Here is a 26,512-nt window from a genome sequence, read left to right on the forward strand (position 1 = left end):
ATGTAAAGAGATACTATGACCAAGGTAACTATAAAGGATAATATTTAATTGGGGCTGGCTTACAGTTTCAGAAGTTCAGTCTGTTATCATCATGAAGGGAAGCATAGCAGCATCCAGGCAGACATAGTGCTGGAGGAGCTGAGAATTCTATATTTTGATCTGAAGGCTGCCAGAAAGAGACCTCAAAGCCTACACCCACAGTGACACACTTCCTCCAACAAGGCCACACCCATTCCGACAAAGCCATACTCCTAACAGTGCTACTTCCCATAGGCCAAGCATATTCAAACCACCACATGGTGGTTGTTCAGTGTTCTCCTCCTTAGAAGAATGAGTGTGTGTGTGTTTGTGTGGAAATGTGCATATGTGAATTCGGGTACCCAAGGAGTTCAGAAGAGAGTGTCAAGCACTGGAGCTGCAATAACAGGCAGTGTGGTCCACTTCATGTGGGTGCTGGGGTCTAACAACAATTCTCTGGAGAACTCTCAGCTGCTGAGCCAGCTCTCTGGCCCTCTCTTTCTTTGTCCTGTTTTTGTTTTTTATTTTTATTTTTTGTCACATGGTATTAGAGTGGAATAGATTGAGGTGATAGAATAAAATAAAATAAGACTATTACTCTTGCAGGGGATGAGAATTCAGTTTCCGGCACCCACGTTGTGCAGCTTACAGATCTGTAACTCCACACCTGTGACTCCAGTCCTGGGAATCTGACGCCCTTTTCGTGACTCAGGCATTCATGTGCATAAACTCACATGTAGACACGTATGTTACACACAATTTAAAACAGAATGGAAATAGTGAGAGGGTTTGGGTGGGCATGCGGGTAAGAGAGAAAGGCCATGGACACCCATGGATCAGCCATGATGATGGGGGGGGGGACTTGGTGGCTTGCTTTAGGGAGGAGGCATGCTCCGTTCTGTTTGTGCAGCCCTGGTCATTTTCACTTGTCAGTCCAGTGGGCTGAGGCTTTTCCTGGATGATGCCTGGTGTCTTTGCTTATGGGGAAAATGGTTGGCGTTCAGAATCATTTCTTGGGCCGGGCTAAAAATACACTCTCCCCTCTGCCTTATTCATTGTTATGAATTGCAATCAAAGACAGCTTAATGGCAAAACTGCTATAAAACGGCCAGGAAAACATTTCTGTGGGTATTAGTTTTGTTTTAGTAAATTAGGAAGTAGAGATTGAACTCGCCACCTTCAGAATCATCTCTGCCTCTCGGTGGGGTCATAGAATCAGCAAGATCTACTCCAGCTTTCAGTTTTCAGTGAACACAGATAAATAACCTCCCGATACGCTCCTGTGCAAAGTAAACTACCAGAGACATCTGATATTCCTCATACGGAACCACGGAATTCCACTTCGGAGTGTGCAGGTGAGGGCATGTGGCGGATACTAGAGACTCATGGGAAATCTACACCAAAAGGGACTTAGAATTAGAGATGGAGTTTGTCCTGATGGAGACTCCCTGGAGGAGGGTCAAACAGGTGCACAGGTTCTCAGTATCATGGCTGTGCTATGGATGGGAACAGAAGCTACCGACTTCCTTAGACATGTGTGGTCCAGAGGATGGAAGGAGGCTGGATTTAAGCATGTCGAGCCCAGGCAGTCCATGGGTCATACATACTATTAGGGTACCACATGCTCTTTTTTTTTTCTGCTGCCAAGATTCAAAAGGACTGACCCTGAGCACAGTCCACGAAAGCTTTTTATTTATGCTTTACATTTAAAAAAAAGAATCCCAGGATTTTCCCTCCAGTATGTTTTCATCTTGCCTCTTCATGGTCCATGATGCCAGCAGAGGTTGTCAGCACAATGAAACCAAACTGGCGTGATGGGAGCAGATTGTTCTGCCATTTTTCTAGGTCTTTGAGTTGAACATCAAATCTACGGCTTATAACTCCACACCTGTTCAAACTGCCTGTGAAGTTCACAACGATCTTCCCAGCTCTGTGATCGTCAATGATCTTGAATTCACCACTACTCACCATGCTTCATCATCACAGATAAGAACCGAACGATGACTTTAGAACACGGCCTGATGAGGACGTGGCGTTTGCCTCGCTTTTCGGCGTCGTTGAGGCTCTTGAGAGCATCTGCCAGAACATTCATTCACACCATGGTGACAGAGAGGGAAGATGGCAGAAAGAGGTACCACATGGTCTAACTTGGCTATTCAATAAACATTTTCTGTGTCCCTACTCTGTGCTTGTTGGGTACTATTGATGAGGCAGCTCCTGGGTCTGCCCTTGAAGGAGCTCAGAATGTAGAAAAAGTACTAGAACTTGATACCAGCAAGCATGTGATGTTCCTAAGACAAAAAAGATCGATTCTTTCCTGAGATGCCTAAGCCGGGACAGCTGTCAGGATTTCCCAAGCAGGGAGGGGAAGGAAGGGAAGACAAGCATAGGCAGAAGGCAGAAGAAGTGAGCAGAAATGCAGAGGCGGTGTGGTGGTTTGAATAGGCTTGGCCCCCACAGATTCACGTGTTTGAATGTTTGGCCCATACAGAGTAGCACTGTAAGGAAGTATGTCACTGAGGTCTCCTATGCTTGAGCTTCACCCAGTGTGAAAATGCAGTCTCCTCCTGGCTGCCTTAGGTTCAGGATGCACGGCTCTTAGCTTCTCCTCCAGCATCATGTCTGCCTGTGTGTGCCATGCTTCCCGCCATGATGATAATGGACTGAACCTCTGAAACTGTAAGCCTGCCCCAATCAGATGTTTGCCTTTGTAAGCATTGACTTGGTAATATTGCTCCTTCACAGCAATAAAACCCTAACTAAGACAGGTGGGAAGCTGCTTAAGGCAGCATGAGGCTGGATCTGTAGGGCTGTACTTTCCGGGTATGGCTGGGGAGGTGGGCACAAGTTGTCAGGAGTCTTGAACAGTTACTAGCTTGGGAGTGTGGGATGGTTCTGGGTTCTCAGAGAAGACTCTTCTAAGACCCCTCTAATTGTATTTGGTTAATCCGCTCTACTCACCCGGCAGCAGCAGTGTGAGTTCCTTGCTACCTGCCCCAGTATTCTGGATTCTTGAATGAAACACACGCACACGCACACGCACACGCACGCGCGCGCGCGCACACACACACAGCCTTATATTTAGTATGCCTTAAACGGCTCAATGGCTGGGCCACTCCCAAACTTCCATGTTGCTGACGCCTCCCCTCCAAGAATCCTGAGTTAATACTTACTAAAATCTATATTCCATCTTTGCTACCCTAGGCCCAATCAGGGGCCTCCTGGGGTATGCCTCTGTTCCTGCCACTCTCAAGCCCAGATCGTATTCCTTTTGCAGCACGGTGGGCTTCTTCCTGGGTCCCCTTGCCCGGGAATCCTAAAGTCCCGCCTCTGTTTCTCTGCCCAGCCATTGACTGCTGGCAACTTTATTTGCCAATCAGAACCAGCGTCTCACATGCAGAATTCTCGTGCAATTTTGGGAACTCATAATGCAAGCGTTAAACCAAATCCACAACATAACTCAGCCCCACTGAGCCTCTTTCCTCATCTTTAGAAGGCTATGGCCGAGCCGAAGCTAGAGCTGAGCAGTCTCAGCCTCCTGACGCTGTAGTTCTGCAATTCCCCAGCCTTAGCAGCTGGGTACGAGGCAGGCTGTTTACATATTGTTCCAGAAGCCATCTCTGAGAGAAGCCAAGGCAACCTCCTTCACATGTGCCGAGGTCAACAGCACCCTCTAGGGATGGCTGCAGGAATTACCGTCAGGGATGATGGAGGTGGGAATCTGTTTTTTCAGGGTTCTGTGTGGGAACCACAGAGGGTAGCCGCTCAATCTGATGACCAGGTGGGTGGATTTGCTGAGAGGGCTGTAAAGTTTGGGGCTGGACCATTATTGCTCAAGACAGTTGAGGAAGGCTGTGATTTTAATATTCCTTGCCTGTTGTGCTATGTCCTTTTACTGGTCCTGCCTTTTCTCTGACTAACTGCCACATACATTTATACACATATAATTAAAAACATTTTTTTTTTGTAAAAAAAAATAGAGTCTCACTTTGTATGGCAGAATATGTAATTCAAGCTGGTCTCATTCTCAATCCTCCAGCTATTTCTCCTGAGTGCTAGAATTGCAGTCACACAACATATTGAAATGATAATACTTTATATTATCATTTTTGGGTAAGTTAAATACATTGTGATTATTTTTACCTTTTCCTGTTCACTATTAAAATTTATGTATACTAGCCAAGTGATGGTGGCACAAGCCTTTAATCCCAGTACTTAGGAGGCAGAGACAGGCAGATCTCTGTGAGTTTGAGGCCAGCCTGGTACAGAGAGTGAGTTATAGGGCATTCAAAGGCTTTACAGGAAAAAAAAAAAAAAAACAACCAACCAAACAACAAAAACAACCACTGAATAATTAAAATTTTATTTATTTGTTTATTTTTATTTTTTTTAAGAATTATTTATTTTATGTATATGTACACACTAGAGCTATCTTCATACATACCAGAAGAGGGCATCAGATCAGATTACAGATGGTTATGGGCCACCATGTGGTTGCTGGGAATTGAACTCAGGACCTCTGGAAGAGCAGTCAGTGCTCTTAACTGCTGAGCCATCTCTCCAGCCCCTGAAAAATTTAAATTCATGTGTTACAGTAAATTATGATTTTTTTTTTAGACAGTAGAGGCTCAAGGAAATAGCCCCTCCTCCCTGGTCCAAGCCCTTGAGTGACAGCTGTTGTAAATGCTAGCCTAAAGCTCCTGGAAGCCCTTCACGAGTCTGTATTCTCCCTGTGCCTTCTGAGCAGACTAGAAACTGTTTTTGGCCAGGGAATGATGGGGGTGGTATAGGCAGAGTCAGCTGTCAACTTGACACACCTGGGAGGAAGGAACTTCAGCTGAGGAATTGCCTCTGTAGGACTTGGTCTGTGGGCATGTCTGTGGGGCATTTTCTTGATTGCTGATTGATAACAGAGGGCCTGGTCCACTATGGGTAGTACCATGTCTAAACACGTGGGTTTCAGCTGTCTAAGAAAGGCAGCCAGTAAGCAGAGTTCCTCAGTGGCCTCTACTTCAGTTCATGTCTCCAGGATTCAACTTGACTTCCTGCCTTGTCTTCCATTGATGGTGGGCTGTACCTGTAAGAGGAAATAAACCCTTGCCTTTTCATGTTGCTTTGGCCACAGCGTCTATCACAGCAATTGGAAGTAAAATAGGACAGACTAGTTCAAGGACATCCTGAAAGTGTGGTTTGCAGATCCCAGAGCACACATGTAGGATGTCAGGGGAGACTACAAAGGGCTTTCATCTCTCTAGGGCCCTTTTCCACTTAGTAAGGAGGTCTTTACGGAGGGAGGGAGGCTGCCATTCATTTCTGTAGTCATGGGTCCTGCATAGGTTTGGCCCACAGTCAGGCTGGTGGATGGATAGGTCCATGAGATGCAGAGACGATGGGGTGAATATTGATGCATGACACGAACAAGGGTAGATGGTGCGAGAAACATGGAGAGTGGGGAAATGTGTGGAGAATGGTGCATCTGGGTGAATAGACAGAAGGACGTAGGACAGTTGGACAGATAAATGAGGCAAGTCAAAGTCAAATGGGCAGCTATGTTGATGGATAAGTGAATGGTGGATGGCTGGAAGGGAGGACTGAGAAGACTTGTCTCAGTGTGTGCATTGGCTAAGGCCTGCCAAGGGCCGTCTCCTTTTGGTCAGCACACAGCTTGCTTCTCTTCCCTAACTTTGTGCTTTGCTCAGACATGTCTGGAGCTTCCCCAGACTTTTACTGAATTCTCCAGAGTTCTCAATGTTGTGACTATGCTAATCAAGACTCTATTCCTAATTACAAGTGTCAGCTCCCTGGTGAGCCACCTCTGCTACCTTGGGGGAACAGGCTGGCAGGCTGAGACATGATGTGTAAGGAGTGTAGATGAAATGTTTATTAGATGTGTGTGTGTGTGTGTGTGTGTGTGTGTGTGTGTGTGTGTGTGAGACTTCTTCATGATGTCAACCATCCCCCCAGCCCTCCTTGCCAATAGTGTTTCTCTGTGTAGCCCTGGCTGTCTTAGGACTCACTCTGTAGAGCAAGCTGGCCTTGAACTCACAGAGGTCCATCTGCTTCTGCCTTCTGAGTGCTGGGATTAAAGGTGTGCTCCACCTCCACCGGTCAATCATCTTTTTAAGGAGCACCATCCGACCTTTGGAGGAATCAAGTCATTGAGAGTATGACTGAAAGAGAGCAAGGAGAACCACAGGAAGGATTCTGAGTTAACGACACAGAAGATGCCGATTAGAAAGACATTTGGGAGATGGGGGCAGGAAGATCAGTAGTTCAAGGCGAGTTTGAGTGCAGCTTGGGCTGCATGAGACCCTGTCTCAAAGGAAATGTCTTTTTAGGACTATATTCCTGACCTCATGGGAGTATAAAACTGCCTTCGCATATGCAGATAGAATTTTCTAGAACATTCTTTTCTCTGAGAACCTGTTTTCCTTCCTCAGCAGTCCTGGGAAATCTTATGGAGAGCATAAGGTCCTTTTTGAGGAAAAACAAGTCTCCAAAGAGAAGAAAGGATCGCCTTATATTTGCATTCTCTGGGGTGGGGGAGGGGCAGGAGTAGGTGCTAGGACCAGAAGCTTTGGACCTCTGAGGATGTCCAGAGAAGAACACAGCCAGGTGCCAGCTGCTCAGACTGTATCTCTGCATCCCTGCCTGGGTCTGTTCCTTTCCAGGCTTTGGATTTTCTGCCCCAGGAAAGGCTTTAATCATGGGAATCAGCAACCAGCAAGTCACTGTTTTTTTTTTTTTTTTTTTTTTTTTTAAATATTTTATTTATATGAGTACACTGTAGCTGTCTTCAGACACACACCAGAAGAGTGCCTCAGATCCCATTACAGATGGTTGTGAGCCACCATGTGGTTGCTGGGAATTGAACTCAGGATCTCTGGGAGAGCAGTCAGTGCTCTTAACCGCTGAGCCATCTCTCCAGCCCAACAAGTCACTTAATTAGCTTACTCTACAGTAGGCTTCCTAGAAAGGGCCTGCCATGGCGCCTCCCACAGTTCCTCCTGCACTTGGGGGCTCCCTGAATGTGTGGTCACACTTAATTATATCTTTTTTTTCTTGATTTTGTGTGAGGTGCATGCACTGTAGTACAAATGGGGGTCAGAGGACAACTCACATGAAGCAATTCTCTTCCGTTTATGTGGGTCCTCATCTTGACAGCCACACTTTCATTTATTTATCTGTTTCTCATTTATAATTTTATCTTCTTTGTTGATATTTTCTAGAGATTTCATTAGACAAGTCCAAGACAGGATTTCTCTGTGTAGCCCTGGCTGTCCTAGAATTTGCTCTGTAGACCAGGCTGGCCTCAAACTCCATTTGCCTCTGCTTCCTCAGTGCTGGGATTAAAGGTGTGCCTCACTACACCCAGATGATATTTTTTTTTTTTTTTTTGAGTATTTTAAACCTGTTTTTTTTTTTTCTTTTTTCTTTTTTTCCCTAAAGAAAACTTGAAGACCACATCTCAAGTAGCCCAGGCTGGCCTTGAACTCCTGATTTTTTTCCTTTCATCCACACCAAGTGCTGTGGTCATAGTTGTGTGCCATCACACCTAACAAATGCAACAAATGCACCTTCTGATGTTTTGTTTGATGTAGCCAGGTTAGCATCAAACTCCTGGTCTTCTTGTCTCAGCCTCCCAGGGTACTGGGGTTGCAGTGGTGTGCCACCACGCCTGGCTTGCTTTTATTATTTTTGAATTCATCTATTTAGCTTTCTTTGTTTTTCTTACGCTAATAAAAACAATACATGTCACTTTTAGCCAAGGGCCAAATGTTTGGCTTCTAGTTTAACTGTCCCATTATGCTTTGAGGCAGACTCCCAGGGCCTGGGAGGACTTGTCATTGGGAGGGCAGTGAGGTGCCTTCCTCACCCCACACTCACCCTGAGATGTGTCTGACAAAAGGGGGAAGTCTTTAGACACAAGAAGGCAAGTCCCTGTCTTGCTCCTCTGCAGAAAGAGGGGACCACCTTCCTCTGCTTGTTAGTGTCCTCCTGGATGGTTTCACAGGCTCTGAGGAACACAGAGATGCTTGATTCCCACCCAGTAAGTAGGTCAAAGAAAGTAAAGCCCAGGAAAAGGGGTTCAGGCAGGGCTGTGGCTAGATACATGGAGGATGAGTCTCCTTAGGAGGGAGTGGGGTGGGAGAGGTGGGCTGACTCTGCAGAGTGAGGGGCCGGGAACAGTGAAGATCATGAGGCCCCTCCCTCTGGCCACCTCTTCAGTGCTGTCTGCTTCCAGGCATTTTGGAACGGCTGAAGAATCAGTTTTAAGTTTTAAGTTTCTGGGCTAGAGAGCAAGCCTAGGGGGCTGGGAGGTGGTAATGTACTTCTTAAATCCTAGCACATGGGAGGCAGAGGCAAACTGAATTTGAGGCCTGCCTGATCTCCAAAGCAAGTTCAAAGTTAGCTACTGCTACATAGAGAGACCATAAAACAAAAACAAAAATACACTCCCTCCCAAATCAAAAATAAATAAAAGTAACAGCCCCCCACCCCCAAGCGAGTTTTGGGAAGCAAGTGTAATGGTGACAGCCAATGTCATGGAGTTTGTATCACCCGTAGAAAAGCCTCATTGACTTCTGGAGGAAGGTTAAAAACTATACAAATAATTTTAATGGATGTGATTATGTCCCTATCACAAAATAATGTGGATTCATTCCACAATTATTCAAAAAATGATCATTGCGAGAACAGCTATTAATTAGCAAATAGCTCTAGAAAAAAAATTTCAATAGTTTTGGGAGGTACTGTTAATAACCCGTTACGCTACGTCTGGAGGTCAAATCACCATGTCATGTCAGAGCATAGATTTATGGCTCTGTTGATAATCATTTGAAAATAATTAAGAATGTGCTGTGCATCTGGCTGGGCAGATTTGAGGCACACAGAAAAGGCCATTTAACTGCATTACAGCAGGACATTATCATTTCCGGATAAAATGGAGATCAAAGCCCTTTTAACATCCATTTGGCAAGATCATGACCACGTTATAGTTTTTCTGTGATTCCTGACAGTAGTCAGCTTTTCCCTTCCTTCATAGTCGTCTTGAAGTTGAGAGGAAACTCACAAATCCTCAGGAAGTCCTAACCTTGACTAGGGATTTTAGAGAATCTAGCCATGTTCACTCTTCTTGGCAGAAATAACTCAATTCTATATGATTTTGCCTTTTTCTAGAGTGGCACCCGGTTGAAGTGTCTCTGTTCTTTCTTCTAAGGGAGACTTTTTCTTTTCTTTGGTGGAGTTGGGATCTTGAGCCCAGAGCCTTCCTGACTCCCAGGAAACTGGTCTACTAGGGCAGGCAGACTGTTGGGAGAGTGTCTTAGCTATTGCAGTGGAGAGACACCATGGCCAAGACAACTCTTACCAAAGAAGGCATTTAACTGGGGCTGGCTTACAGCTTTAGAAGATTAATCCATTCTCATTATGGTGGGGAGCATGGCGGAATGCAGGCAGACATAGTGCTGGAGAAGTAGCTGAGAGTTCTATATCTTGATAAGGAGGCAGGAGGAAGAAAGATCTTCTGGGTTTGGGTTGGGCTATTGAAACCTCAGAGTGACAGTTTCTCCAATAGGGTCACACCTCCTAATCCTTCTCAAGGAGTGCCACACCCCATGGCTAAGGATTCAATATAGAAACCTATGGGAACCATTCTTATTCAAACCACTACAGACAGCAACCACTCCTCACAGAAACGCTTGGGGAGGCAGAAGGGAGTTAAGGGAGTTAAGGTTCATTGACTGTCTGTGTGTTCTGTGTGCTCCAGACCCTTTATTCACATGATCACAGAGGCCACTGTCATACCTCCACTTGATGGCCAGTTCAGGGATTGTATCAAGCTTACCAAGGAAACTCAAGGCTGGAAAGAATCTTTAGGCCTCATCTACCTTCCATGTTTACTTCCTTGGTGAGGTTTCTCATTGCATTTTTTTTTTTTTTTTATTATTTCTCTGTTGCTGTGATAAAATGTCATGACCCAAAGCAACTTATAAAAGAGTTTCTTTTGGCTTATGGGTCCAGTTGAATAGACTTCATGATGGCGGGAAGGCATGGCAGCAGGAGCAGGAAGCTCACTGGTCACATTTTCATCCACACACAGGAAGGAAGCAGGGAGAGAGAGAGAACAGGAAGTGTGGTGAGGCTATAGACTCTCAAGGCCCACCCCCAATGACACACTTCCTCCAGCAAGGCTGCACCTCCTTAAAGGTTTCATAAGCTCCACAAACAGTGTCATCAGATGGGGACCAAGTGTTCAAATATCTGAGCCTTGGAGGAGATGTTAAGGTATTTTGTTATTCACCTCATGTAAATGTCTCTGAGGCTTACTGCCTTCATCTGCTAACCTAGGCCTTGTTCTGGAAGCTTCTAGCCTCTATACAAGCTAATCTAGGCCTAGAATGTTTTCAGCCTCTGTGACTTACTGCTGAACAAGCTCACCTTTCTAGTTCTTTCTGATTTCTGGTTGGCAGGTTCAACTCAGCTGTTCTGGCTCAAACTCCTCTCCAAGCTGACTGATTCAATCTGGCTTCTCTTTCGGCCTCTGACTGAATTGTTCTGCTAGACCTCAAACTAACTTGGGCAATCTGTTCTAATCTTCTGGCTCCTTCTCATTCTCTGGCTCATTCTGTCTTCATCTGTGTCTAGCTCTGCATCCTGTCTCTGTACAGCTATCCCAGTAAAACTGCTTCCTCCTCTCTCTGCCTCTGCTCCTCAAGTGGCTTCCCTTTCCTGTTCTGTCAAATCTTTCTCTGATCTGTCACTTTGTCTGCCTGTCAATTAGATAACACTTTCAAACATGGGCATTTCCTTCTACAAACTAACTTTACTTTCATTGTTTGGGATTCAATGTGTGTGCTACGGTTGAGCCACACCACAACTAGAAATAGGGTTTTCCAGTAAGTAACACAATCTTGGGGTTCACAGTGTGATCAAATATCTTGCAACAGGAAGATTTCTTTTCAAACCACCATTTCTTTATACATCCTCAAGGCAGGCTTGAATATCTCTTAGGTGTTCAGGATACTTAACACCTGCCTTATTTAGGGTAAGTAATATGTGGTATGTTCCAACTGTTCATATCAAGAAATGCATCTAAAGGAGAGAGGATGGTTTGCCCACTCCCCTGTCAATCACAGTTCTCACAGGAAGTCACCATGAGCACTTGGATGTATCACTCTGAATTCCCTCATAACCAAAAACTTATTTTTAGTGTAAGTGAAATTATACATACTTGTCTGTAATGTGTTTTTTACATAACCTAACCTATAGATGACTTTTTATGTATGAGTATATACCTAGTCTATTTTACTTACTGATTTATTATCTTTATTTTTTTCTTTTGAGACATATTTAATAATAATAATTATTATTATTTTAAGACCAAGTCTCCCTGTGTAGCTTGGGCTCTCCTGGAACTCAGTATATAAACCAGACTTGCCTTAAATTCACAGAGATGCACCTGCCTCTGCCTCCCAAGTGCTGGGATTAAAGGGCCATACCACCACGTCGGTCTTCATTAATTGGTCTGTTGTCTATTGTGATAGCTACCATTTAGCGATGGCGCTTTGTCTGTCTAGTTGATTTTAGCCTCAGGACATAATCTGCAGAACAGACATCTCCACTTCTCACTGCTTCTGCCTGTTCTCCTTCCCTCATGTGGGTCACAGCCCTTACCAGGATCCCTGCTGTTGTCCTGGCCCTGCCCTGTAGCTTGTTCTACATCCAGCCAGGTCAGTGGGCCCTTCAAAATGTAAACTGGGTCACATGCCTCTCTGCTCAAACCCTCTGACAGCTTTCCTCCAACCAACATAAAAGCCGTAGCTCTCACCTAGCTTCAGGGCTCTCCCATGTCCCCTCTTGCCATCCTGCTCCATGTGTCCCCAATCCCATCTGCTGTTTCTGCTCTGTTGGCCTCCTCACTGTTCTTTGAACTTGCTGGGCACACTGCTGCCTCAGGCCTTTGAACTTGCTGTCTGTACAGCTTGGAATATTCTTTCTAGAAAGGCTTGTGCTCCTTTCTTCTCTCCTTACCAAGTTTGGCTCACCTGCCTGGGAAGACCTTCTCTCCCCATATGATTTCTTAGGATGACTTTTAAAAGCCACAGGCATATATATCTCAGGTTAAAACCAGTGGGGATACTTACTGATGAATCGATTAAAATATTCAAATTAAGGAACTGGAAAGGTGGCTCAGCTGTTAAGAGCACAGGCGGTTCTTGCAGAGGGGTTGGGTTAGAGTCTATATGATAGCTCACAATTGTTTGTAACTGCAGTTCCAGGGGATCCGACATCTTCTGGCCTTTGTGAACATCGCACATACATGTGCTGCCCAAGCATACATGTATGCAAAACCCCTACAATACAATAAAAATATTTTTAATTAAAAAAATTAAGAATTCAAATTAAGCAAAGGAAAAAAAATATTTGTTTTTACTTGACTATTCTGTGCTGATAGATGAGAAAGAAAGAGGAGAGGACTGACTGGAAAAAAGAAAGAAGACTGGAGGGCCCGGGTGGCCAGTGGTTGTCCAGGTAGCAACTCATTCAAGAAGCTGGGAAGAGAGAAGGTGTGGCTGAGAGGGAAAGGTTTGAATTAAGGATGCTGGAGGAGATTGCTAATGGAAGATGATAAGGTCCAGGGTGTGACCCTCAGTGGCCAAGATAGTTCTAGAATTCTGGGTGCATGAAGTAAAGGTTGGAGTTCAGTAAGGGCCACCTGAGAGGACTTCGGATAGAGAGGACATTGAGTGCTAGGTCCCCATGTCCTATATGAATGACTTTCCAGTCATCAGGCCACACAGTGAGGAGAGGATTGGAGGTGGTGAAATAACTAGAGCAAGATCCAGGGACCAGATCCACTGGCTTTCCTGACCACCTTGAGGAAGCAAGCTCTGTAAAAAACCAAGTTTCATTCTGACAGGGGACAGAGGTTAACAGACAGAGGCACTTCCGTAATCAGTACTCCATACTGTAGGAAGGAATCTGCCGGGTCATGTTAGCATGTACACGCTGCTGATAGCTTATTTGTTCCGAGCTAAGTTCTCCACAGCCCTGATGTTGCTGGAGAAGCACACGGTTGACAACAGCAGAAACTAACTGGACCCAGCATTTTCAAGAAGTATCTGAGTCCGGACATCCATGGGAGAGAAGCATTGATCTCAGAGGTCTCAGAACTATGCCAGACTACATGACCAAGGAGACTGAGCTCCAGTGGGGACTGACTTAGTCTCCATTCTTCTCCACATAGAATCTGCCAGCTGGAGATGCAATGGAAGACAGATTTCTAGGCTATTAACCTGCTGTCTTTTCAGACTGTTGGCTCTCTTAGTAAAACACACATTTAAGATTCAATTTCCATCTCTGCTTACTGGTTCTTGTGAATGCCAGGAAACACGAACCAAATTCCATATTGAACCATGTGGAGAAGAAGATAGGGAAGCTCTTGAGCGGAGACTGGAGTTGGGGAAGAGACACTCAGTTTACAGAGGAGAGGCTCTAGAAGGACTGGTGGATGGCTGAGGGGGTCAAGAAACTCTTTTGTATACCTACTGGCATTAAAACAAACAGTCACATACATCCTTAATAATGTATTTCTAGCATTTTTTATTTACTACCTGTCACAGTTTACTAACTTATGTGTAATTAACATCTAACTTGAGCCAAATACATCAATGTTTTCCTTCTAGATACTTAGAGGTCCTTCTGTTATCTCAGGTATAATACCTCCCACTGATGAGTAAAGTCACCTAGCTTTCATGGGCACCCACATATATGTGGCATATACACACCGGTACATACACATACATAAAAATAAAAAAAAAATCTTAAGAAAATAAAAAATGCCAGGTATGGTGGCTCATGACTTTAACCCCAGTTCTCAGGAGGTAGAGGCAAACAGAATCTGTGGGTTTGAGGTCAGCCTGGTCTATGTAGTGAGTTTCAGGCTAGCTAGGACCCTATATTGACTGTCTCAAGACAAAAGCAAAAACCAAAACTAGATGACGTGAAATTGGATCAGGGAGGAGTTGGGGGGGGGGCGAATTTTGCCAAAGTACACTGTATGCATGTATGGAATTACCAAAAAATATCAGATAAACAAAAACTCCGAATTGTAGTCCTGATGGTCCTGGAGCTCACTCTGGAGACCAGGCTGGCCTCTGGAACTCAGAGATCCACCTGCATCTGCCTCCCAAGTGCTGGGATTAAAGCCATGCACCACTACCACCTGGCATAGTTAGTTTTCTATTGCTGTGATAAAACACCATAGCACATGTAACTATAGAAGGAAGGGTTTATTTGGGTTTGAGGTTCCCGAGGGATCAGAGTCCATCATTGTCATGGAGGGGAAGCAGGGCAGGCAGGCCTGGTGGCTGAAGTGCTGAGAGCTCACCTTTCGAAGCACATGCAGAAGCAGAGGGAGCAACTCGAAATGACAAGAGTCTAAACTCTCGGAGCTTGCCTCAAGTGACACACTTCCTCCAGCAAGGCCATTCCTTCTGAGCCTCTCCAAACAGCACCACCAACTAGAGACCAAGTGTCTTAGGGTTTCCATTGCTGTGAAAAGACACCATGACCATGGCAGCTCTTGTAAAGGACAACATTTAATTGGGTCTGGCTTAGAGTTCAGAGGTTCGGTCCATGACCATCATGGTGGGAAACATGGCAGCATGCAGGTAGACATGGTGCTGGAGAGGTAGCCAAGAGCTCTACATCCAGATCAGCAGGCACAGGAAGTGAATGCCACACTGGGCATGGCTTGAGCTTCTGAAGCCTTAAAGCTTACCCTAGTAACACATTTCCTCCAACAAGGCCATACCTGCTCCAACAAGGCCCCATATCCTAACAGTGCCACTTCCTATGGTCAAGTGTTCAAACACAGGAGTCTATGGGGGCCATTTCTATTCAAACCACTACACCCAATGTTCAAATGCCTGGGAATCTGGGGGAACCCCAACACTCTCCTAAACCCAGAAGGCATTTGTTGGGTAGTGGGTGCCCAGGCAGTGAGTTTAGTCTTCTTGGTGTACGAGCTTGGCTGGCTGCAGGATTCATCCATCAGAGCCTGGCTGTCAGAGGAGCAAGTTACTGATGCGTGGCCATGAATCACAGTGCGAGCGAGAGCTGCTCATAATTGCCTCCTATGTGTTTTCGCTTCTCAAATTTAAAACCATTTACTGCTGGGAACAGATGTTAAATCCAGGACGCTTGTCTTTGGTTGGCTCCATAGACAAAAAAAGATGCTTAAAATTAGAAGGCTGATTGAATTTTAAGTACAGTGATCACAACGTTGGAAGGAAAATAATTGAAATGGTAAACAGTTTATTGTGGGAGACGGGAGTAAGAGAGGGAGAAGGAAGCTGAACTCGAATCTGTAGACTCGTGTGGAGTTCTAATAGCTACTCTGCCACGATCGTTCTGTTAATTAATACATAATTGTAATAGGGACTCTCTGGCAGCACTTAAATGTGCTAAACACCAAGTGCAGTTATTCGTAAGTTAGGTGATGAGTAGAGAAGCCACAAGGACTCAGTAATAATAATCACTCTTTCATATCGGGCACCTAGGGTGTGCCAGAGGGTGGACTTGAACTTCTGTAGACCTCATGATGGTTCTTCAAGGCTGGAAAAACCAGCAGCTGCTTTGCCCAGTTAGGAAAAATGTAGTAAAATTGTGTAGCATAAAGCTTACCATTTTAGATGTGTGTGTGTGTGTGTGTGTGTGTGTGTGGTGTCAGTGTGTATGATCAGTGTGTGTATGTGTGTGTGTGGGTTCGAGCACGAGTGTGTGTGTGTGTCTGTGGTTATTGTGGGTGTGGTCAGTGTGTGTGTGTGGTTATTGTGGGTGTAGTTAGTATGGGTCTGTATGTGTATGTGTGGTCAGTATGTGTGTGTGTGTGTGTGTGTGTGTGTGCACGTGGTCACAGTGTGTGTGGAGGTTGGAGGTCATTCTCAGGTGTTGTTTTTGGTTTTTCGAGACAGGGTTTCTCTGTGTAGCCCTGGCTGTCCTGGAACTCACTCTGTAGACCAGGCTGTCCTCGAACTCAGAAATTCACCTGCCTCTACCTCCCAAGTGCTGGGATTAAAGGCATGCGCCACCACTGCCCGGCTCTTCCCAGTTTTTAAAACAAACTCTATAGTCTTTTATTTTACACGTAGTAGTGTTTTGCCTGCATGAGTGTCTGTGCACCGCATGTGTACCTGGTGCCTGTTGAGGCTGAAGAGGGTGTTGGCTCTTGGAACTAGAGTTACAGACACTTGATAGTATGAGATGTCACGTGGGTGCTGGGAACAAAACCCAAGTTTTCTGCAAGAGCAGCAAGTGCCTTTACCCATGTAGCCATCTCTCCAGACCCTCATACTGGTTTCTGAGTTAGGGTCTCACTGAATGGGAGGCTTTCTGACTAGGCTACGCTGACAGGCCAGCTAATCCAGGGCCCTTCCTCCAGTACTAGGCTTACAAGCTTGGCATCACACTCTTTCCCTCCAGCCCCTTAGGAGGCAGTGACTAAGTGACTTAGTGACTAAGGCAGAGTTAGATGGAGTTTAGGCTCCATTACTTCCTTGTTCTGTGACTTTGACATGTGTCTTACTTCTCTTGGCCTCGGTTTTCTTACCTGTGAATGGAGACTAGCAAACCCATCCTCCTAAAAAAAAAGCAAGTGCTTGCCACCTGGCCCCAACAGCACACGTGCTCGACACAAGGCAGAGCTGCAGACTCTATAACAGCTATCACTGTTTTCATGAGAGCACCTGTGGAACATCCTTACGCTTGGCCTCTTGGCATTTCCTTATGGAAGGAGTGGGGGTGGTCATTAAACCTGAGATTCTAGCAACTCGTCCTTGCCAAGTCTCACTGCCAGCTGTAAGTCATTCTGCCCCAGCTTCACGTGGCTCAGGAGACCATGGAGGATATTTAGTGGGTGGGAAGGTGAGGTGAAAGGAGAATCCGGCGAAGCTTTGATGTGGCATGGCTGCTTTGGGTAACCCACGCTCTTGTGAGTAACCCCTGTAAGGTCCTAAGTTCACCAAACTAGCCTTGGGTAGCATCGTTACTTTGTTCATCCTTGGTGCCCTATTTGGAGTGAATAGATGCTTGTTTGTGTCTGTTTAGTTACTTGTCTTTTGCTGTGATAAGACGCCGTGACCAAGGCAACTCATAGAAGAACGAGTTTACTGGAGGCTTATGGTTTTAGAAGGTGAGTTCATAACAGTCACAATGGGGACATGGCAGCAAGCAGGCAGCCATGGTTTTTGGAACAGTAGCTCAGAGCTCACACAACCATAAGGCAGAGACAGACACTGGGAATGGCTTGAGTCTTTTGAAACCTCAAAGCCTGTCTCCAGTGACACACCTCCTCCCAACAAGGTCACACTTCATCCTTTCCAAACAGTCCACCAGCTGGGGACCAGGAATTCAAATACGTGAGCCTATGGGGGCTTCTGTCATTCAAACCACCACAAGGTCTTGGGGGGGGGGGTGTCTGTTCAACAGGTGTGTATGATTTTACTTCCCCCATTGTTTAGAACTCCCAACACACATTGAAGCTGGGTTTCTGTGTCTAGTGTTACTGGATGGACTCTCTCCTCTTTACACTCTCTTTTTCCAGAAGTAAGTCATCAGTGATTCTGATTCTGAGACTAATTTATTCCGGGACACAGCAGAAGCACTGTGGGAGGGTGTTACAGCCAGCTGTCTACCTTCTTGCTGTGGAGCAACAGCTCATGTCTGCCCAGGTGACACATACTGTCTGCTCACACACACACACACAAAAACCCAAAACACTTGGCAGGGTTCAGTTCCCCCTGCCCCCCACATACCATGTTTGTATGGGTGATAAAGGACTCCATGGTGGCATGTCTTGTGACCCTGTGTACTCTACTGCAGCCAAAGGCTATTTGTGCAGCCTGGCATGAGTGTGTGCAGATGTGTGTGCGTAGTCATGAATACCCACTCTGCCTTGTGGAGGCCTGGGATTGGCCCAGCTGTTTAATGTTGGCTGAAGCTGCTTCTGTGACAGATGTCCCTTTGCTCAGAGATTCATTTTGGGGTATTTAGCGCAAAAACTTGAGGTAAGCAGTCACTGCTGGAAGATTCATATCCTACATTAAAACCTCTTTATTAGCGATCTGATTTAATGGGCAGATAATCCAGTGTCCTAGAGACAGGCATCTGCTGCCGTTGGAATGTATTTGATCAGATAATGTGTGAGAACCAGCTGGGTCTCAGCCCTGGGAGGCCTGTAGTTGCTCTCCGAGCTCCATGTATCTAACAGAAGTTGTTTTCTGAAGTATCTAATGGCCCTCTCCCCTCTCCACTACGTCGATGTTTTTGGTTTTATAGCTGAATATGGAGGACCTGTGTGATGGGAGAGAAAAGAAACAGTCGGGCTGGAAATCAGTTTCCGACATGTGTTTGCTGTGTGACACGGTGACTTCTAGCTAACTGGTTCAATCACGGTGTTACCATCTCTCTGATGGTGCTCTGTGTGGTCTGGATATGATAGCCATGCTTTTGGTTTTGAATGAGGGAACAAAACTAAAAAGAATAACTGGCAGAGTTTATTGTATATGTATAGGTAAGTAATTGAGTAGGAAGCAGAGGGTTATCAAACTGGGTGCTTGAAATACCCTGTAGAAATCAACTGGAAAGACCCTTTGGAATGGCCATCGGGAGTTCCCAATTGAGATCCCAGGCAGAGTAGAGGGTCCTCTCAGGTGAGGTCTTCAAGTGAGGGGGCAAATACCAACAGGAAGGAAACATGGAACAGAAGCTGACCAGAGAAGTCGAGGCAGGCAGGCCAGTTCCCAACTGGCTTTCTCTCCGTGGCTGAGCACTCTATGGCTACACCAGCAGGCTCGTCTACAGCTTCATCTTATGGGGGCAATTTCTTCAGTTGAGATTCTCTAATCTTGGATGACCATAGCTTGTGTCAACTCGACATAATTTGACTATTGAGCACAGTCATTGTATAAACTGACAACATTCCATGGTATGGTTTAGGGGAAGGCTTTTTATTGTAGATAAAAGGAGGGAGAACACAGCCAGAGGTGTCTGGAAGGGTCCAGAGCAGAGAGAGAAAGTAGCAGACTACATATGGCCGGCCAGCAGACTGGATCTGGCCATTGAGAGAAGCAGGAACAGAGCAGAGAGGGAGAGAGAGAGAGAGAGAGAGAGAGAGAGAGAGAGAGAGAGAGAGAGAGAAGAGAAGAGAGAGGGGGGGTCAGGGTATGGGTGTGAGAGAGCAGAGATGGGGAGGAGGGAGTCAGAGAAGAAGGTAAAGAGAGCTCAGGCAGCAAGTATAACAAGTACAGCCGGGGCAGTGGTGGTGCATACCTTTAATCCCAGCACTTGGGAGGCAGAGGCAGGCGGATTTCTGAGTTCGAGGCCAGCCTGGTCTACAGAGTGAGTTCCAGGACAGCCAGTGCTACACAGAGAAACCCTGTCTCAAAGAAAAAAAAAAAAAAAAAAAAAAAAGGTAAAAAAAAAAAAAGGAAAAAAAAGAAAAGAAAAAAAAAAAAAAGAAAAGAAAAAAGAAAAAAAATGCAGAAATGCAGAGGCTTCTTGTTTGTCCCATATTTTTTTTTTATTATAGATCTTTGTCTATGTACCCAGAATATTATTTCCCCTCAAAAGTGTTACTAGTCTCCCCACCCCCAGACAGGGTCTCATGTAGTTTAAGCTGGCCTTGAGCTCCGGATCCTTTCATGTCTGCCTCCAACTGCCAGGATTACAAATACATGCCACTATGGCCAACTTCAGTAGCTGATTTTCTTAAATAAGAAAAAGAAAAATTGTATAAATGCAAAAAGGAAAAGGGGGCATGGGATAGGGGTTCTGGGGGGGATGGGGAAAGGGGATGGCATCTGAAATGTAAATGAAATATCCAATAAAAAAAGAAAATAAAATAAGGAAAATAATTAAAATGAGTCAGAGTAGAAAGAGGTTAGGACAGCAAGATCCCAGCTAGCTTTTTTAGCTTTGCAAAAAATCTTATTTACCTTAAATCATATTTTCATGTTTCTTCTCATTCTTCTTCATGTATCCATACATCAGATCAACATGCTAGGACTTGCTCTAGTAAGGTGGAACTGAAGGTTGAGAATCCAATTGCTTGGTAGCCACAGGGACACCTTTTGGTGTAACACTTGACTGGTTAACAGATGGAGTTTGGAAACTATCAGAGCCCACATGGCCTTTTCCCAAAGGCTTGCAACAACAGCACGGCTGCTCCTCTGTGAAGCCCCTGTCTGCCTTCACTCATTCCTTCAGAGCCTATTCCAGAAGTCTGGGAGAGGGTGGTACCTGTGTGCATCTAGCTTTTCACTCCTGTGTGTCAGAACCTCCTCTTGGTATGAATTGCCTGTCTGTGTCTTCAGTGCAAGGAGACACAGGCCTGGCATGGCAGTGCAGGTTCATGTGGGTCACTTTGCTAACTCTAAGAGAGTGCTGGGCCTGGAAAACGTTATATCCAGTTATTGGTTTCTCCCTGTCCCCTGGACCCAAGGCTGTACACAGGCATTATCCTTTGTGTGGTATCTTCAGGATTCTAGGAAAGTCCCTCATTGCTTAGAGACACTTCACTAATCTACTTTGATGTTTAGTTCCTCTGGCTTTTTGACCAGTCAGTTAACTACTCAGGTGGCTTTCTTCTCCATACCAGCAGGTACGACTCAAAGACACGATTTGCTCAGTGCTTTATCAGATCAAGGCTGCACTACGGGGCCAGAAAGGCATGAGCAAGGTCTCAGGGTCTGGATGCTTCATTCCCTGCTGTGTAGCTCATTTGTCTAAGAATTCGATACAAGGCTAGATGACAAGAGAGTATGTCTGGTGGTTTGAATTCTGCAGAGGGAGTCTGTTTGTCTGCTTTTGCTTTTTCTAGAGCCAACCAAAGTTCATGAAAATGACTTCCCTTGACAGGGAAAGATCTCTGAGATGGACTCAGAGGTCTGGCCCCTCTTTCTTCCTTGATGTCCCTGATCCCTTCTCAGCAAGTATTATCTCCTCCCAGCTCCCCTTAGCCATTCTACCTCAAGAGAAGGTCTCAAGCCTGTTGTTCTGGCCCTAATATGTTCTCTGTGGCTTTCTGTGATATCAAGGATGCCAGTGGGTGCCAGTGTGCAGAGGGGCTGAGCTTCAGATGGGATCCGCTCAGGTGGGAAGGTCTCATGTTCTCCTGGGCCCTTGGTGACTGAAAGAGGTTGACCTAGGGCTTGTGAGCTCAAGAGAAACCAGGAATTCCATCTCAGGAGGCTTGCAGTGTGTGTGGGGTGTGTGTGTGTGTTTGTTTGTGTGTGTGTGTGTGAGAGAGAGAGAGACAGAGACAGAGACAGACAGAGAGAGAGAGAGAGAGAGAGAGAGAGAGAGAGAGAATATTTTTGTTTTTTGCTTTGTCTTATTGAGACGGGGTTTCACTATGTAGCTGTGGCTGGTCTGGAACTTACTATATTGATGAGGTTGGTCTGGAACTCAAAGAGATATACCTGCCTCTGCCTCCTGAGAGCTGAGACTAAAGGTGTGTGCCATCACATCTGGCTGGGGTCAGTATTCTTGACTTCAAAAGCCCTTCTGCAGGGGCACAGTAGGGGCTTGCCGTATCTCCCTCCCTTCCTTCCCTCCCTGCTTTCCTCCCTCCCTTCCTTCCTCCCATACTGAGAATTGAACCCAGGGCCAATGCTAGCTGAATACTCTCATCACCGAGCCTTACTCCCCCTTTCCTGTGGCAGTTGTGTTCTATACTCTGTTTGGAAGTCACCCCTGCCATGTCTCCATTACATGTGTCCTATCCTACTTCCATGTCCCACCCTCCTCCTAGACTGTGAACTCCTCCTAACTTGTGTTTCCCCTTTAAAGCTGTGACTGGTGACTGGCCACTTTCAGGATTCCTGAATGTCCCTGTGGAGAGGGTCATAGTGCCAGTGTCTTTCTTTTAGCTCAGTGACAGCATTACAGACAGAAATGTCCCCACAGATCCAGATACTGAAAACAAGGGGAACATAAATAACACAGACAAATCCCTCTGGGGCTCAGCCTGGGCAGGAGATGCAGAGCTGATAATGAAAGCATGTCCACGAGCCATACACAGGCTGGGCAAGCAGGCCCGAAAGCATCTTCCTCCAGCCGCGACGGTGGCACCATCTGATGCACAGGCACAGGGTAGAGTCAGCTAATTCCTGCAGTTCCAGAAAAATCAATTTAGGTGGCACAATCAGAGCGTGGAATTGGAGTGAAGAAGATGCCCAGGAACTGCTGGGTGTCTTCAAAGATAGCCCGGCTTCCGAGGCACGAGTTTATATTCACTAATGCTGGCAGGTGCGGGGAGATCACAGATCACAGGCCTGTTGCTTTCCTGAAATGCTGTGTCCTGGGTCAGGTTCTGAGGCTGTGTAGAGAAAGGGGCAAAGGATTTTGATGGAAGGCTCAACTTCTTGGGGCAGACTGTTCACACAGGTACCAGGCATAGAAGGAGGCTATCTCCTAAGCTAGCGGAGAGGAGGGTGGAGACAGGCTCTTTCTGGCCTCCTCCACTCTGGAGAGGTGTTTTTTTTAAATTTAAATTTTAATTTTATTTTATTTTTTCTGTGGACTTCAGGCTAGCTTGGCAGGCTCTCTGCCGTGGAGCTCCACCCCCTGCCCTGATATGTCACTGTACTTGTGTCAGTCGTTACATTGAGGAGGAGTAGCAGGACTACTACACACTACAGCATTCCTTAAGACTCCATATTTATTTATTAAAATTGAATCATTTGCTATGTGCATGAGTGTTTGCCTACATGCCTGTTGCCTTGTAGAGGCCAGAAGAGGACGTTAGATCCCTGGCTCTGGCATTAAGATAGTAGTGAGACACTGTGTGAGCGCGTGGAACCAAACTGGGTCCTCTGCAAGAGCAGACAATGCTCTTAACGGATGAACCTTGAACTTTCAACCCGTTTTTGTTTTGGGGGACAGGATCTCAGAGGGTAGCTTAGGTCTCCTTGTTTCAGTCTTCCTGAGTGCTGGGATTGTTGGTGAGTGGGAGCCAGCTTGGCATCCTTGTACACTTTTAAAGAAGCAACCTCTGAGCATCCTTCCTTCCTTCCTTCCTTCCTTCCTTCCTTCCTTCCTTCCTTCCTTCCTTCCTTCCTTTAGAATAATTTCAGTTCATGCTGGGTCACTTGTACCAATGGAATATCCTCACAATCCTTATGTGTGGAATATCCTCACAATCCTTATGTGTTTCCTATGTGTCTGCACTATTTAACTGCATTTGTCAAAACCACAGTCATAAATTTTGAGAACTTCATTTTTTTTTTTCCCTAGGCTTAATTATGCTTGCTCTGGGCATACCAGATGTGACTTTTTTTCTTCTTCTTTAAATGGAGACACAGTCTCACTATGTAGCCCTAGCTGGCCTAGAACTCACTATGTAGATCAGATTGGCCTCAGACTCACAGAGATCCACCTGCCTTTGCTTTCTGAGCACTGGGATCAAAGGCCTAATTTTTTTTCCTCCTTCAGACATGCTCTTTCTATGCCTGGCTTCCCTTCCGCCTGGCTGAGAGAAGCCGCCAGCCATTGCACCCACGTTTATTTAATTAAGTTCCACTTCCCTTGAACTTTGTACTGCCCAGTTGGCAAAACCAAATGGCATATAGTCATACAGTCGGTATGGGCATGAATTCAGGGAAACCAGTACTTTGTTGTGGTCCATCTGTAACGAAAGGTAATTTTTAAAACTTCGAAACGATTTCTCGGGTGTGTGTGTTCACAAATGTGAGCTGTCCATCACTCCGTGTCTCGCTATTTTCAACTCGGCGATATTTCTGTGATCTATGACTTTTAACTGCTATAAGAATTTCATTGTGTGAATATATACTGCCTTCATGGAGCCATTTCTGTGATGGATGAACATCTAAGCTATTTCTAATTTTTTCACTATTACTGTATTTCACAGGATCTGAAAGGTTTCCTTTTCATTTGAACATCTCTGGTGTTCACACTGCCTTACCAGTATCGGGAATCTTTACTGGTTTCTCAGCATGCGTAATAACCGTGCATCTTGTAATCACTGTTGTCTTAGGCCTGATGAAGTACGGACTAAGCATTGAGGGATAACCTGTTTAGATTGATCTGGAGGTCAAGACCTCCATTTTGGGGTTCTCCATTGCCGTGTTCGCTGGTCATTGGTTCGTTGGTAGCTTTAGGATTTGTCAACATGAGGGATGTGAAATCATATTTCATTGAAAAATTTCATTTCATTTATAAAATTGTGCGTGTATGTCTATGTGTAGGTTTGTGTAATTTCAGGTATCTTTAGAGGCCAGAGGCATTGGATCCCTAAGAACTGGTGTTAGAGGTGGTTATGATATGGGTGCTGGGAACTGAACTTGGGTGCCATGCAAGAGCAGTATGTGCTCTTAACCAGTGAACTGTCTTTTCAACCTGTTTTTCTTTAAATTAAAAAGTAAAAATTTATATAATTAATTATAAAACAATTAGAATTACTTTTGAGTGTGTGTGTGTGTGCCTGAGCACCCCATACAGATATGTATGTGTGGGTATGGATGTGTTATAGCACCTGTGTGTCAGAGGACAACTTGAAGAGGCCATGGGGGTCCCAGGGGTTGAACTCAGGTGTTCAGGCTTGGTAGCAAGTGCCTTTACCACACTGTGTCATCTTGATGGTCCTTGTGGTTTCTTTTGTTTGTTTGAAACAGGCTCTCACTATGTGTGCTGGTTATTGTATGTCAACTTGACACAAGCTCAAGTCATCCGAGAGGAGGGAACCTCAACTGAGAAAATGGCTCCCTATGATCCTGCTGTGGGCAAGCCTGTAGGACATTTTCTTAGTGATTGATGTAGGAGGGCCCAGTCCATTGTGGGTGGTTACCACCTCTGTGCTGGTGGTTGGTCTTGGGTTCTATAAGACAGCAAGCTGAGCAAGCCATGAGGAGCAAGCCAGGAAGCAGTATCCTTCCATGGCCTCTGTAGCGGCTCCTGCCTCCAAATTCTGCCCTACTTGAGTTCCTGTCCTGATTTCTTTCAATGATGAACTGTATTGGGGAAAACATAAACCAAATAAACCCTTTCTCACCAAGTGGCTCCAATCAGTGTCTTATCACAATAGTAATCCTGACTAAGACACTATGTAAACCAGACTGGCCTTGAACATGTAATCCTCCTGCCTCAGCTTCCAGAGTGCTGGGTTTTTGCCACTTCATCTATTGTTAGTGAAGCTTTAAGTGCCTTTTCTGACTACTCCTGGGCCAGGCACTACTTCATTCATATCACCTCATTCATATGTGTGTGCGTGTATATACATACATATATATTCATATATCTAATATATCTATATCTATATCTAGGCTGCTCAGGTTTTCTCTGTGAATTCTTTCTTTCTTTCTTTCTTTCTTTCTTTCTTTCTTTCTTTCTTTCTTTCTTTCTTTCTTTCTTTTTTTTCGAGACAGGGTTTCTCTGTGTAGTCCTGGCTGTCTTGGAACCCACTCTGTAGACCAGGCTGGCCTCGAACTCAGGAATCCGCCTGCCTCTGCCTCCCAAGTGCTGGATTAAAGACGTGCGCCACCACTGCCCGGCGAATTGTATGTTTCAACTAGCTGCTTTTTAAAAAAATTCTAGTACTTTTTCTTATTGATTTGTAGCAATTATTTATATATTCTAGATACTAATTTTTCATTAGTGCTTTGCAAATAAATATTTTCTTCCCATCTGAAGCTATCTTTCCACTTTGCTTACAGTGCTCTTTATTTTCATAAGTGATTTAAATTTTAATGTTGCATTTGTAAAGTTAATCTTTTTTTTTTAATAGTTTGGGCATTTTGTAAAAAGTGTCCAGAATTATTACTATTAATTCCAGCATTAGCCGCTGCTATCTCTGGGGTAGCTACTGTGTGCCAGGTTCTGTTCTAGGCGAATTAAGGAACTCAGTGATCAGAGCAACTCGGTAGAGTAGTTACCAACCTCAGTCTACACAGCTGCCTGCAACCAACACATAAGACTCTGCTCAGCCACCACTGCTTGGTGAGGTAATGGACTTTTGCTTCCAGAGGTGACCACATCCCATGAAAAGGTGGTGGCATGAGGGGTGGGACAGAGCAGTTGGCAGAGCGTGGGAAGGAGCTGCTCTGGCTGTGTGGTCCCATCTTGTCCCGTGTGTTAAAGCAGTTGGGTTGCCACCCTTGCTGTTGGGGAAGCTTTCCTGAGGGAACTCTGTACAAACAGGAGGCTGCTGCGGTGTAGCCAAGGACACTCAGAGCATCATGGAAGCTTTAGGCACTTGTAGCTTTAAGTCCTGCCAAGACATTAGGAGACTCATCTGTCCTCTGTCTGTCTGTCTGTCTGTCTGTCTGTCCATCCACCCATTCATCCATTTGCATGAACCTAGGGTTGTGGAGGAGGGCTGCTTACTGGCTTGCTCCCCATGTCTTGGTCAGACTGTTTCTTATATGATCTGGACCACATACCCCAGGACAGTGTTGTCCACATGGGCTGGACC

General features: G+C 45.4%; 1 pseudogene; it reads right to left on the bottom strand.

The window, feature by feature from the left end:
- Positions 1 to 1,707: 1,707 nt before the first annotated feature.
- LOC117710322 (small ribosomal subunit protein uS8 pseudogene) lies at positions 1,708 to 2,119 on the bottom strand (annotated as a pseudogene).
- Between the last annotated feature and the right edge of the window lie 24,393 nt (positions 2,120 to 26,512).

The sequence above is a fragment of the Arvicanthis niloticus genome, chromosome 6 (assembly GCF_011762505.2).
Source record: "Arvicanthis niloticus isolate mArvNil1 chromosome 6, mArvNil1.pat.X, whole genome shotgun sequence".
Classification (NCBI taxonomy): domain Eukaryota; kingdom Metazoa; phylum Chordata; class Mammalia; order Rodentia; family Muridae; genus Arvicanthis; species Arvicanthis niloticus.